We start from the raw sequence: 14,811 nt of genomic DNA, 5'->3' as shown, positions 1-14,811 counted from the left end.
TAAGTACATTGACAGCTCTCAGGAGTTCAATGTTGCTCAATGATTCCTTGATGTTGTAGTGGAAAGGGGATAAAAAGGGTTCTACACTGAGCAGGTAGAAGATAAGCTGAAGAAAGGTCAATCCAACTGCTCAATCAGTTTTGGGTCAACACTTGCCTTGTAAGTTTAGAGCAATGGGCAAAAAGGAACACATTTCTGTTAATGTCTGGTCAGTAAGAGGAAAGATGCTCGTGGTACTTCCTAATCAGAGAATAGACATACAACCAGATAGTATGCTATATGTTTTGTAACACTGCAGCCCCTCTGGGAAAATCATCCCACCTGGGGGAACATTTGTTTTGAATTAATATAGGTGGATTGTTTGTGGCTATGCAAGCACATGGTTCCATTCCTGAGAACTGACTGGCAAATAAAAACTTCATTCTTTGCCACTGATTTAGGATTTGGTACTGAACTAGGACTGATAAGTATTGCAGTAAGCTAGAAGTTTATTAACCGGACATCAAGCTAATGGAACAATGTTCTGCCATATTTTTTCTAATTTATCGCTTTTTATAATGCTATCTTTTATCCAAGACAAAATAGCAAACAGCTGGGTGGCCTCTACCACCATTAGAATCACAGAGAATGAACGTCAGAAAATGATCCTCTCAGCTGCATTCATAGTAATGTAATACATTACAGGTATTTTACCTTTCACTTCTAGTATGTAATCTGAAATATATGTATATATAAAAAAAACATATCTTACATTTTATATTAAGCTATCAATTTTCACAACTAGGGAGCCCTGTTTTTAACAGACTAATTCTGTTTTCCTTTAGAGATTGTATTTCTAAAAGTACACAGTAGCTTTGTGAAACAAAGCTCCAATATTCTAACTGGCAAGGCCATGCTCTGCAACATAGACTGCGTGTTAATACGTTTCACTTTTATTGACATTTCATACCTCAAATATTGACTGTTCTTTCCACATATGAATAAATTCAACGGACTTTTTATTAGAAACCTTCCCCTGGGGATTCTGACTACTACAATACGTTTTCCATTCCTACCGATGTAAAACTAATTACAACATGCCCTTTGTGACTTCAGGTTCTAAATAATCAAAATACAATGTCCTTTTATAAAGATGGACTTGCATGGAAAATACTAAAAGCTAAATCTTAACTGGCAGAAAAAATGAAGTCCCAGAAATCACTGGGGAAGCACAGGTTTTCTCTAATTCTCTTCAGTACTTTACCTTCCTTGAGTATTTCTCTTGACACAGTGGAGAGCCTATGGAAATGGCAACCCCCAAAAGGTGAATCAGATAGAAAATGAAAAAAATCAGACTTCAAATTGCAAGATAATTGGCAGATACTTTAAAAGTAATCTGTACATTTTTCAGAGATAGTACTGAGTAAAGAAACCCCTTGTTATTTAGATGATCATTCATGAAAGTTCAGAACATTTATTACAATTAGAAAAACTAACAAACAAGGGATTGGAACAGCAAATTCATATTTCTAGCATTTTAAAAAAAAAAGTTTCACATGATGTTGCCATAGTCATTCCACAGCATGTTCTGACATTTGTAGCTTTGCAGAAAAAGTAATGGGGAGGACAAAACAAGATAGCTTTCTAGTTATTGGAGAGAGATGAGCAATAAGTTGTGTGGCCCTGACCACTTGGCACAGGATATGTATTCCACAGCATGCCACAAGCAGCTACAGCTGAACAGGGCTTAATTTGTCTCCAAAATATGAAGACAAGAGTCCAGTCCTACAATCTTGACTGATATGAAAAGTCCTTTTGTAGTCAATAGGATTAGTCACACAGACAAGAATTGCACTGAGCCCAAAAGAGAAGAATTAATGTCTTGTTTAATGGCTTCTATATAGAAACGTCAAGTACAAAGCTATGTTTGTAAAGGCATTTTTTTTTTCATGGAACATCCTACTCAGACACTTAAATAATCAGACTTGAGCTACTGTAACATAATATTATGTGAGTAATTAGAGTGGGAAGCTGTAAAAAACTTCTAGTCAAACACTTCAAAGGACAAAGACTCCTAAACATCAGAAAAGCTGGAAAGGCTAAGGTTGCTAAGCTTAAAAATAGTTATAAAAAGCTTCCACATAAGGGTACTGCACAAACTCACTGTACCTGGAAGAACAATACTGCTGGTAAGTCAGCTGATCCAAAAATTGCCCAAGAGATCTCCGTTTTCCCAGCACAGATTGGTGTGCTGAGACAAAAATGGAGTATGATTTAGTGATAGTGAGAAAAAAAAAAGTTATTTTTTGCAAAAAAAAAAAATACACACTGCACTGAGAAAAAGGCAGGTAAATGCTTAACAAGAAAAATAACTTACAGATTTAAAAAAATGTACCTAAGGAAATGTAGCAGTAGACTAACTGTAACCAGTGAACAATTTTCTGACTTCTCATAATTTACGTGCAGAGGAAGAAAAGAGATCATCTATGAATTTTCAAAGTCAGAGAACCTCAACCTGCTGGCCATGTTGCTTTTGATGCAGCCCAGGAGGAGTGTGCCCCTCCACCTTAGTGATACCACAGGAAGGCACCTCAGAAGAGTGAATAGATTCAAATACCTCGTTCCAGAGAGCTGGTGCTCTCTGCAGTGATTCTTGATAGTGCACCAAAGCTTCGTCATGCAAACAGCAGGAGCTGATACTAATCCTATATAACAAAAGTTTCGAACAAAACTAAACATTAAAATCTATGCATGTTTAAAGCAAGAGACAGAGATTTGGACACTAACAATGAAATGATGTGGATGCAGAAATAAAACGAACTGAAATGAAGAAGATGAGTTGACCAAGTGGCTAGGAAGTGATAGATACAGTATGAGCTTATAGGTTGCTCCAAAAGACAAATTGAAGGACAATTTCTGTACTGTGCATAGAAAAAGATGACGTAATTGGGATGAATATGGATTAGACTGACATCACTGAATTTGAAAAAATTAAATTAAAAAGAGGTATCTTACATATATTTAACTGTTTAAACAAATATGTTGAAATTAGTTTAAAATACACTATTTTTTTACATTGAATATTTCTGTAAGGCACTATTTCCTTTTATCTTACTAACATCCATTCTAACAACATGATTATGAAACAACTTTGCCCCTTATTTGATGAATTTGTGCCCCAGTCTCTAACAAATGCTCACATAGCTTTTGCAAACCACTGCATCCCTGCAGCCCACATCCTATCTTCTTAGTGTGTGTAGGAATGGTATCTTAAAATACATGACAGATCAACTGTGTAAGGAAATGGTCTGTCTTTAAGTTGATTTGCTCCCCATAAATAGTGCCCCTACACCACAGCAGTTCAATAATTGTACATTCAAAGCCCTCACCAAAGTACACTGTAAATTACCAGCTGTTTTTTTTTTTTTTATTTTTTATGTAACTGTGAAGTTTTGAGTATTTATAATAAGATAGCACAGCAATTTTCACAAAGTAAACTGAAGGCAGCATTTGCACCACTGTATTCAACTGTGCAGACTCCTACACATCCAGCTGGTTTCAGTAATCTGCATTCTCTAATTAAGCTGCTGTATAAATTTATTATCGCTCCTAATCAGTTTGAATATTCTTGTGTTATTTTTTGTTCCTCTCTATCTTTCTAATGAGTTGTTTGCAAAATCCATCATGTGTTGACAGATTTCATACAGATCCACAGTGTCTCTATCTTACCTACAATGAATATCTACATATATATATATGCATGGTTAATACATTTCTTTCACTGGCACCCAGTAAACTATTCTATAGGTGATAATTCATTTGTGAGATAGGTGTCCTTTAAGAGGCATAGAACAAAGATTTCACCCGTTTACTTCCTTGCCACCTGGACATGGTCCTGGGTAACCTGCTGTAGGTTCTGCTTGTGCAGATGGGTTGGACCACATGACCCCCAGAGGTCCCTTCCAACCTTTAACCATTGTGTGATTCCAGGAAGGCACTATTATACAAGATAGAGATCAAGGCTAATTTACCTGACTCATACTTTCATAGCCTGCATCCCCCCGTGATCAACACACTTTCTACTAAAATTGCAGTAAGGCCTCATTCTAATGCCAAATGCAGTAAATTTCCCATGACCAAGAGCTGTAAAAGTGTTGATAAAAATTTGCATTCTCACATAGCAACCTTTGCTGGAGATTATGAAAGTGCTGCATAGTCATCAAGCAGTTTCATTACAGGTAACCTTTGTAAGTGGCATTATAGCCACATCATTCACTTTAATCTTAAACGTACAAATGATGCTTTGGTATTTAAGCAAACATTTTACTTAGCACATTGCTAAACTTCATTGAAAAATCATATTGTAAAAGAGTGATGAACCCTTATATGGGTAATGATGCTGAGGCCCATTTAGCCTTCCCTCCCATATTTAGAAAATTAATGAAGCTCTGGAAGAGGTGGGACAATTGGGTAGAGATGGAAGACTGAAGAGAAGACTTCCTTCTCTTATAATTACCTCTCATAATCCAAGGGAAATCTATCTGTATTATTGCTAGAGGAGATCTACAGTAATCAAACTAAGGAGGTCGGTCAGCAGATATTATCACAAAAGGAAAATGAAATGTTCTGGAAATGTCCTCCTGGCAAAGGTGTTCAGGAGGATAAAACTGAGGAGCAAAAGAACACTGGGAATATTGTGCTTCAAGTTGGACTAGAGACATGAGTCTAAAACACCTGAATCTTGTAAGACTGCTTGTAAGGTGAGCTGAGAGCAGCACTACTGCTGAGCCATGTTCATGGCATGAGGGGGCAGGGATATCAGATATGTGCAGCTCAATAGCTGCCCTAAAACCCTCCAGCCTACTAGTAGGAAGTGAGTAAGAAATGCTAGAAAAAAAAATTCTCAAGCAAAATTTGATGCAATTTTTAATTTACAGTACAGAGGCAAAATATTACTAAATGTCTCTAAAATACGAACTTATATTAGGCCTTCTGGCTTTTAGTAAGGTTTAATTAGAAGCATATCTAAAAATAAAAAAATCACTTTTTTAAAGGATATACTCTTTCTCAACAAGTCAGGAAAAAAAAAGACATTACATCAGACTCTGCATTCAAAGTTAACTCAAGGTCAAAGTTCAAACAGATAAGTAACGTTTTGCACAGCCTAAGAAATTTGCAAGTATGGGAAGTCACCCTGTTTCTGGTTCTTGTAAAAATCCAATTATTTTGATTATGAAGGCCTGTGCCATTCAGCTGAAGGCACAATGAACCTCCTACTATCATCTCTTTTCCCTCTGGGTTATTATGAAATGTGAGACTGACATTTTAAGGCAATGCCACTATTCTAAATTGAGTGTACATCTTACTTTTAAACAGGAAAAATCTGCTCAAGCTAACAAGGAAATCTGTGTCTATGGAAAGTAACACTCAGGTAAATTGACATCTCATTTGAGATTAAACTTCTATTTTCAAATAAGGAACAAGGCCAGCAGCATATCTGTAGGTCATCTCTCTTGGTTGCACAGCAACTCCATCACTGCCTCCCAAGTATTAGGGAATAACAACAGTTCATTAAATTCCAACACTCCCTTCAAGGATGTTCTCTCAGAATATATGGGGGCAGTAGCTCAACAGAATTACTATCCAATTACAATGCTACCTTCTTCTCTTTAGATGTAGAGGTATAAACTACAGAACTATCTTCCTTTTCCAGGACTTACTTTTGCTTTATTTATTTATTTACATAACACAGTACAGCATCATAAGTAAAGTTTAAACTCGGGGAAATTTTTATTAAAATTTGATGATAAATGATTCTTCTTAAAACGTATCTACTGGAGCCCAAACATTTTTTTTTTTTTTTTTAATTTCCATAACAGCCCTTTAATTCAAACCTTGTTCTCCCAACATAGATAAATAGATAAATAATAACAACAAATCTCACTGGTTATCAGCCTGCTGTTAGATGTTACAGATGATTTAAGTTTTTCTGATTACTGTAACTCTATGACTGATCTCTATAACTCTAAAGCATTCTGTACTTATTCCAGATTAAAGAAGACTTGAAGGCACCACAGCCCAGAAAGCCAGCTTTTGCACACAATGGGTAACGGTGACTTCATGCCTGGAGATTACAAACTGCTCCAGTGCATTTTTTTCCCTGCACTGCTCACAGCTTGCAGCAGAACTGCACCAGCAGACCAGAGCAGCTGCACCATCCCATGCTCCGGCAGCACTGCTCACCGTAGCATCTGCTGAACAGGCAGAACCAGCAGGGCTGTGCCTACCAGGCCTGTGGCATCTCCTATGCCATATGTACTCCACGGGGGCTGGTAAAACAGCTGCTTGGTCTTTTTATGGTTGACAGGTGAGAAAAAGAGGTCATTCTGTTGACCGTACTGGATGGCACCGTATAGCACTATATGCATATTTGCAACAGTTGGAAAACTTTGAAAAAGACAAAAAAGGCCATCAAGCTAAAGTCACTGTCATAAATTTCAAATTATAGAGAAGCCTTTTTTTTCTGTCTCTGCTGCAATATTACAGGCTAAAATTTTATTTCTGTGACAGAGAATGCTTCAGCTGTGCAAATGTGTAGTTACTATTAAAGCACTACAAGGAAGTGGCAACACTGGTTTGGTTTCATTGGGTTTCCTTTTTGGTCACCCCACCACTTCCTTCCCAGATCAGACCAAATAATTAGTGAAGGACATTTCCAGAACATTTATGAGTTGCAAAGACTTTAAGTGGAAGCATAGTTACAATAACCTTCTCCTGATTCTTTAGCAAGATCTTTTAAGATACTGCTGCCTAGCACACTGGTGGAATCAGCTTTTCTTCAGGGTCCTGCAAACTGTGCATAGTGATCCTGATTCAAACAGACAGAGCGCTCACACTTTGCTAAGCAAATGAGACACACAGTTAATGATAGGGCCTGTGATCTGCCATGGAGCGGAGGATGTGGATGAATATTATTCCTTTGATCAGTCCTTCAGAAGTACTGTCAGCAAGTGCCCCTGCTCTACCCTTGCGCACACATGCTGCTTCAAACTCAGGCAGGAAATGGGGACAAAAGGTAATTTTAATATTTAATTTATTTCTGTCTTTAGGGGTTAACGCAGAAGCCTGAAATCACTGCATAGTGACAGGGAGGAAGACTGGAACCCGTGTAGCTTCACACCATTGCTACAAAAAGCAGGTCACCCATTTGCCATTGGTCAACAATTTCAAGAACATTATCATTATGCTATGAGAAGGCATCAGGAACAATGATGACAAAAAAAAATGCCTGAAGAGGCAAACATAGCCAAAGATATTCTGAGATCCTAGAAATGTGCTTCTAACTGCATCCTTGCTATTTATTAAAACTCTATAATTTGGTACATTACCCTACTATAGAGGGGAATGGGGAGGCGGGCACTTAACTATAATGAAGTTAGATTTCCCCTTGTCTGCACCAGAGGCACAACAATATTTTCTTGTAAAATCTATGAAACAGTGAAAACAGTTCTTCAGAAATAGAACTGACAGAAAAACACTGGAAACCACTTCACAGTAAGGGAGTAAGGAGCTGAAAGCTGATGATGTTGAGCACTTCATTGTCCCATGACAGCATCTGCTTTTAATTTGATGTTGTTGTAAAGATGGGCAGGCAGGGCTGTGGAAACCCAGGGAAATGAACCTTCCTGTTTTATCATCATAATAAATCCCATTAAAAAAATCTCCATTTGATAATAAAAGTAAAATGGAAGTCTGGTCTAGGGATAGCTCTCCACATTTGCATAAGCTCATTCACTCCGTACTAAAAGTGCATGGAAATGTGCCTTAGCAATAATGACATAGATAGAGAGAATATCCACAATGTGATCTAAGGGAGATTAATATTTCTGGGCTTTGAAATAGCAAGACTGTCAGGAATTGCAGAAGATACCCAATAGCTTATTTTATTTCCTCACAAAGAGTGATATCTAGTATTCTTCTTTCAGAATTTGGATGTGAACTGGTTGTTTAGAAAAATCATGTTATAGTATAGATAGTTTTCATTAACCATTTGTAAAATATTCTGATGGCAAGAGCTGTTGATCGCTGTTATAAATGCTCACTTCTGTTAGAAACTCTTTCAGCCATGTGAATATTTTGATATGCAGCTAAGAGGAAAAGGGTCTATCCAGGTTGAAATATCACATTTTTCCTTTCTTCTAAATATAAAAATGTGTAAAACAACCACACTTATTACCCCATTTACTGATAAATGGTCACCTCTAGAGGTAAGCCACTAGAAATCTCTATCACTGACTATACGATTCTGCTGCCAAATAATGCCTTGCAAAGCTGGCTCTTTAGATGGTTTAAGTGTACGCAGAATACGCTGCCAGTGAAATTATGCTGTTGTGCATGAACTCTGGACCCGACCTCGAAGGCAAATAATGACAATGGATTTTCCACAGAGTTGTGATCATTTGCACAGGCTGTATTGCAAACATTTCTGAACCACATCAGTCTCAGAGCCGGAAACAAGAATTCCTATGTACTGTAACAGCCCACACACAGAAAAGCACCTCCACTGCGTGGGATGACCATCCACACCCACCCCAGCCCTCCAAGTTGCAAACTAAAATTTTCACGTGGCTTGAGAGTACAAGACACATTTCTGAGAACAGCAAGCAGAAGAGGACCTCTGAGAGTAATGCAAAGGCAGAACAATGGCAGCCCCCCAGAAGTAAAGCTGCTCCATGTGGGACTGGGCACAGAGCTGGCACCTGGGTGACTCGCCAAGGCAGACCCCAGGAGCCTCTGCAGGCTTCCTCCCTCCCGCACCCAGAGGCTCAGGCTGCCCAGCTCCCCTCGTGTGCCTGCCAGGCAACAGAGCGAGCATCAAGAGGGGTCACCCCAACCTCTGCCTATCTATAATGAAAGCACCGCAAGAATGAATCAAGAACTGGAAATGATAACATACAAACACTGCAAATGCATTAACTCAAATCCCAAGACTCCTGCCTATACACACTTCCAGGAAATACTATTCTTCTGCATTTATCTAGATTAAGAGCATACGGATGAAATAAATGATACTATTATTTTAAGAAACAACTGAAGAGACAGAAAAATTTGGAGCAATCAGCCATTCTGACTCATTTCCAAAAATCTGCTAGTGAAAGCCCTATCATTTCAGACTTAAATTAGAAAACACACAAAAGCCATATCAAATCCTGAACTGGCAGGAAGATAAGCTGGACAGTAATAACTCTTGCAACTGATCTATAAAGGCTTTATTGTCAAGACTTCACAAAAAAAAAAGGCAAATCCTTAATAACAAAATAATCAGAATAATCTATTGTTAGTAATAGCAGTTACCAGCAACAATGGAACTGTAGTTTTATCTGATCCCCTCCATCACAGTCACATTCATCACCACAGACAAATGGGCTCTATATTGTCTGAATGGTTACTGACAGATAGTCTCATTAGGTGGATGATATTTATAGGATGGAGTTGGTAATACTGTTATTATTTTACAGACTACACAAAGAGTGCTCAGTGCTTCTAATCTCACAGATTTCTTAGCTCTGCATGGAAGTACTTCAAATGCAAATGCAAAGAGGTGCAAGTTACTTTAAGGCCCTAGTTCACACTGACTTGTTTTCACTATTCCACAGCTTCGTGATCTGAAATAACAAAGCTGTCCTTGGAAATGTGAACTGAATCTTGGTAAACGACCTAGGTGATGTTGTAACCCTCCCTCAGTGTCAATGTACAGATGGGCTTCACACTTCAACTCATCTGTTTTCCCTAGAGAGTCAAACTGCTCAATCTGCCCAGAAACTTCTCACCATGGGACATCACTTTACCCTGCAGGCATGTACATCACCTTGGTTTGTACCTCTCAGCAACCTTTGAGATTATAGTCTGTTATTTAGTGACAACGGCCATGATCAACAGGGATTATGCTAACTGAATAAAACCTGCATGTTTTTGAAGGATGCAAGCACTCCGATTACAGGATCATGTCTGCTCTGTCATTGCAAGTTCATTTCTTTTTGAACTCTTGACCCAAGTCCTCTGAACTCATCCCTCATTCTGCTGGGGAACTCCACAAGCTCTCAGGGTCCACGTCTCCGTGGCCAGCCCAAGCCCAAGGGCATGGACCTCAGCAGCAGCTTCCACTCCCTCCACTTGGGGCAGTCCTTCCTTTACATCCTTAAGTAAAAATATTCACCCACTACCAGCTAAACAAAAATGGGAATAATGATGCCATACACAGCAGAAATCTGAATACTTTGCTAACATGCATTTTCCAACAACTTCTCTGCAGCTAGCGGAAGAAAAGAGAGCTCATAGATAGGATAACAGTAATTAGGTCAGCCTGACATTTGTTGTCCTATGCTTCAGAAAATATTTTTCTGAAAACTTCAGTTATACAACAATGCATAACCAAACTTAATACATGCAGTAAATTGTTGGCTGTCATTATCAGTAATAAGAGAGAAGAGCTATAGTTGCAAAGCAGCTGCTGTAGCATTCAACCATATTCGGCTGGCAAGAAAATAAAACTAATGGAAAACTTAAAGGAAGGATGTTATGCATGAGACTTCTCAGACACAATTAAATACAAATTGCAAAACACAAATAAGTACATTATAAAACGTGGAATTGCAGGTCAAAGACTGAAATTACTAACATTGACAGAATCTTTTATAGCTTTCTTTCTGAAGATATACACAGGATGATATTCAATAAATAAAGATGAAATGAAACAGAACACTGTGAATATTTTCCCCTAATGACTATACTTTACAAGCAGAATCATGCTTCTACTGTAATTACAGAAGATAGTATTCCATTAACAACTAATATTAGGAGTAAGTGGGAAAGCCAACAAGCCAAAGGGATAAAATCTGCTTCCATGTATTGTTAGAAGAACCCCATTCATATTTGTGTTCGGGGTTTTAGTGATGAGGCTTAATGTCTCAATGGAGGCAGAGAAGCAATACAGTCAAAACCAAGCTGTGTTTTGGGGTCAGGTGAAGTGGAGTCCTGACAATATCTTTCAATGACTTGTGGATGAGACTATTCCCGAAGGCCAAAATCTGCTCTAGCTGGAAGATACAATTTCTTGACAATGAGTAATAGCAAGAAAGAAGGACTGAGTACATTTTCTTAGAAAAAGAATGAGCTTCACAGAGGTCAGCATTCTGTCTTTGTTGCTTCTCTTGCCAGAGCACAGACAGCAGCTCCAAGCAAATCTGGCACAGCATGCTCTGTATTAGTGGTTTTCTTCCCTCATGCATCACCCTGTCTGTACCGATACCCTTTAGATACCATTCAATTAATCTTGGGGTGGTTCATACACCTGCATTTCCCAAGGAGAAAGCTCAATGTAGTCCATCTCCCTGCGTAGAAGCAACATACAAAACAAACTTACAGGGAAGAAATTCACCTTGAGACTTGATTTCAGTTCCTCTGGAATTTCAGAAATCAGAGAGCATCAAAGCAACAGGCGCACTGTCTGGCATTCAGTTTTTAAGGAAGAATACAGTAGAACACAGACCCTCAATACCAATCATACTGGCGCTATCTGAAGCAATGACTAAGAAGAAAAGTAAGAAACACTGAAAAACATCTTCCTGTTTTTGCTTCTGTAACTTCAAGAACTCTGTAAATACAAAGTAGATGCCAACCGAAGATCCACGTATGCAGTCCTGTAGTTCCTCAAGATCAAGGCACTATTTGCCATGCTCTAATAACAGATGCGAAGCTCCAAATGAATAATATCAGCATCCACAAACTCCTGTTGCCATGAGCAATGGTGTCCACATGATAAACACAATGCAACTGATCCAATGTTCCTACAGTAGATCTTAGCATCTCTGTGGAATAATGAAGTTCACTCCAATGTCAAGATCCATTCAGAGTACGTGTGTATGTATTTCATTATCAAGATGAAAGCCAACAACTATGTATTCAACAGGAAACACATAAGACATTCTTGACAAATACTATAAGTAATAAAAAGCTCCTGTTTCACAGAATGGAATATAGTCAAGAACATTTTTCTTTTTGCATGAAGGATTTTGATTTTAGTTTTATAACTACAGAGTTTTATCCATGAAGCATAATTAAATTGTACTCTAGGTGGAGATGAAAGTAAGATGTTTTAAATATATTTTCTAATAGGAAGTCATTATGCAATTTATTGTTGTAACAAAAAAGAAAAATAATTTTCAGAAATCATGTGGCTTGTCTGTGGATTTAAATAATCATTTGAAATATCAATTCTTGCACAAAGGTATTTGTTTAGAAATTGATACACAAGGAGGGCTTTCCTCAGTCACTAAAATTCTACCTGGGTCTGCCTCCTACAGCATCAGTGCAATTAGACATCCTGGATTCACGCTCTACTAGTTAATTGCTGAAAACATCTTACTTTAAGAAGTGTTGCTTGTAAGAATTAAAAAAACTTACCTAGAACTCCAAATAAAATGTTTTTTGGGCTACTATGCAGGAAGCTACGTTTAAAAAATCCTTTAAAATATGATTTCATATGTGCCTCTAATGTCAGGTCTGAACATACTGCTTGAATTTTTGCTCAAATTATTTTTCAGTACTCTAAGTCTTTAAAGTAACATTATTTAAACTTAATCATTTCCTATTATTTTAAGCTCTGCAAAACTGACTTTATGACAAGAGGTTTAATTACTATTTTTTTTTTAATTTTCTTCTTAGGAACCAAACACATAAATGAAGTACTTCAGTGAAATAAGAATGCTCATCCTAACATTTCAGTTACTAAACTAAGCTCATTGTTGGAGTTAAAGAGTTCAGCAAATCATTAAGTGCTCCTCTTCTTCCATAAAAACATGGTTTTCATGGCAAAAAAAATAATTGTGCACAAGAACAGTTCTGAATGTCAAATAAATCTGTCTCCCAGAGCAGTATTTAAAAATTCTACAGGTGAGGGCATTACAGCTACTTTATCTATAAACCAACACATGAAACATTTTTCAAGGTACTCCTACCACTTAAATCACCACCAATACTCCTTCAGTTTACATATCACTCCTTAAAACATTAAGGGCTGATGAAACTAACATATTTGATGGTGTAGAAGCAGATTGTCTGCTTCACACAACACCTTTGCCTGATGCTAACTGCAGTAAATAAACAAAGTGTGAACAATGCTACAACTGTCTGAAATTGCCCCAGTTTCCGTAGGAACAATTAATCATTAGCCACTTTTTACTGACCTTTTTAAAATCAGAAAACAGATATAATGCCCTCTGTGTTCTAGATTAAGCAACTGAAATATAACTGGGTCTCTGGATGACTATTGCATCTTTCCTAGGCATGGTGGCCACATCTGGACACAGTGATGCACCTGCCACTTCACAAGTATGCAGACTGGAATAGTTACCCACTGTTTCTTATGGATGTTAACACACTTAAATTTGTACACTGTTGTTTGTTTAACAATTTATGTCTCTTGTCCTAGTCACAGTGCTAACAAACTATTTTGTGCTTTAAATTTCTCCTCAATAGTGGCCCTTGATGCTTTCTTGCTTTCTGTGCTGAATCTCATGTTACTGTCTTCCAATAATTTCTTTGATTTGCCAGGATCCACTTTCATTTTGACCCTGTCTTCCCAATTGACTTTTAATATCCAGCCAACGTCAACTTGATGCCATTCATTTTGCTACCTATTTATTCAGACAATTAATGAAGACGCAGAACAGAACTAGGATGTGGGGTTCTACAGAGACAGTTACCTCGGGGACCTGTATCTGTCTTTGAGACATTCTTGGTGTAATATCAAACCATTGACAGCTACTCTTTGACAGCAATTTCTTCTCATCCTGTTGTGTAATCATCAGATGAAAATTAAAGATGCATCCACTCTCTAACCAGCTTGTGAGAAAGCAACATTAGCAATACCAAAAGCACTGGAAGAAAGGGCACATTTACTTCTTCATTGTTCTAGGTAGCTGAGATCCTAATATTGCTTAATAGATCTAATGACTTGCTGCTACCAAAGGGTGAGAACTCATTCCCTGGCTCACTGCTCACTCCTCTCTTCCTCCCTGTTGTAGCTTGCAGATGTGTGGTCTCCTCCCCACGTAACTGCTTTAGTCCTCTTCAAACTGCTACAGAATTCATTTAAATGCCAGAAAAATAGGCTTTTTTTCCCTGAGCTTCTATTTATTTATTTATTTTTACTGAGTTTACGTGGATCCTGGAGAGGGGTACTGTGAAGACAGGAAGCAGCACTAAGTCAGCATCACGAGAGACTGTGGAGAGCAGGACCATCTTCTCACTATTCTAGTGGCAGGGAGCTGGTCATGCTCTTCCTGTGTCTCATGGCACCATAACTTCCATTAAAGAAAAAAAAATCAATTTCAATATTATTAATTTTATTATTTTACAGATAACTACAAGTAGATTATTGAGTAGTATTTCAAATTTTCAATCCATGCTCAAAGAGAGCCTCATTCACTTCTTTCTTTTGATGAGATGGTCTACAATATCCTCCAAACAGAGAATAGGTATTCTATAATATCTACCATCATCCTTTTATTTTCCTTTATCCAGTCTTTCAATAAGCTTTCCTCCTACCTGTCCCAAAATTTCATAGCAAGTATACATAACCTTGTATATCACAGAAATTCTCCTCACTCTCCACATCAGACTTGCAAATTGCCGGGGAAATCCCAGTCTGCTGTACATGGCAGAACACAGGGAGCATTTTGAATTTTAGGCTGCTGAATTTTGAGGCAGAGGACAGTATGCCCATCCTTTCCAGCTACTCTGCACTCAGCAACATCATTTGCACCAGCAGCA

General features: G+C 37.9%; 1 protein-coding gene across 7 annotated transcripts in view; it reads right to left on the bottom strand.

The window, feature by feature from the left end:
• GALNTL6 (polypeptide N-acetylgalactosaminyltransferase like 6) overlaps positions 1-14,811 on the bottom strand; it is a 497,378-nt gene that overhangs the window by 46,942 nt on the left and 435,625 nt on the right. The gene's annotated exons all lie outside the window — the stretch shown is intronic.

This window comes from Anser cygnoides, chromosome 4 (genome assembly GCF_040182565.1).
Source record: "Anser cygnoides isolate HZ-2024a breed goose chromosome 4, Taihu_goose_T2T_genome, whole genome shotgun sequence".
In the NCBI taxonomy this organism is placed as follows: domain Eukaryota; kingdom Metazoa; phylum Chordata; class Aves; order Anseriformes; family Anatidae; genus Anser; species Anser cygnoides.
This window is presented reverse-complemented; position numbering and strand designations above follow the sequence as displayed.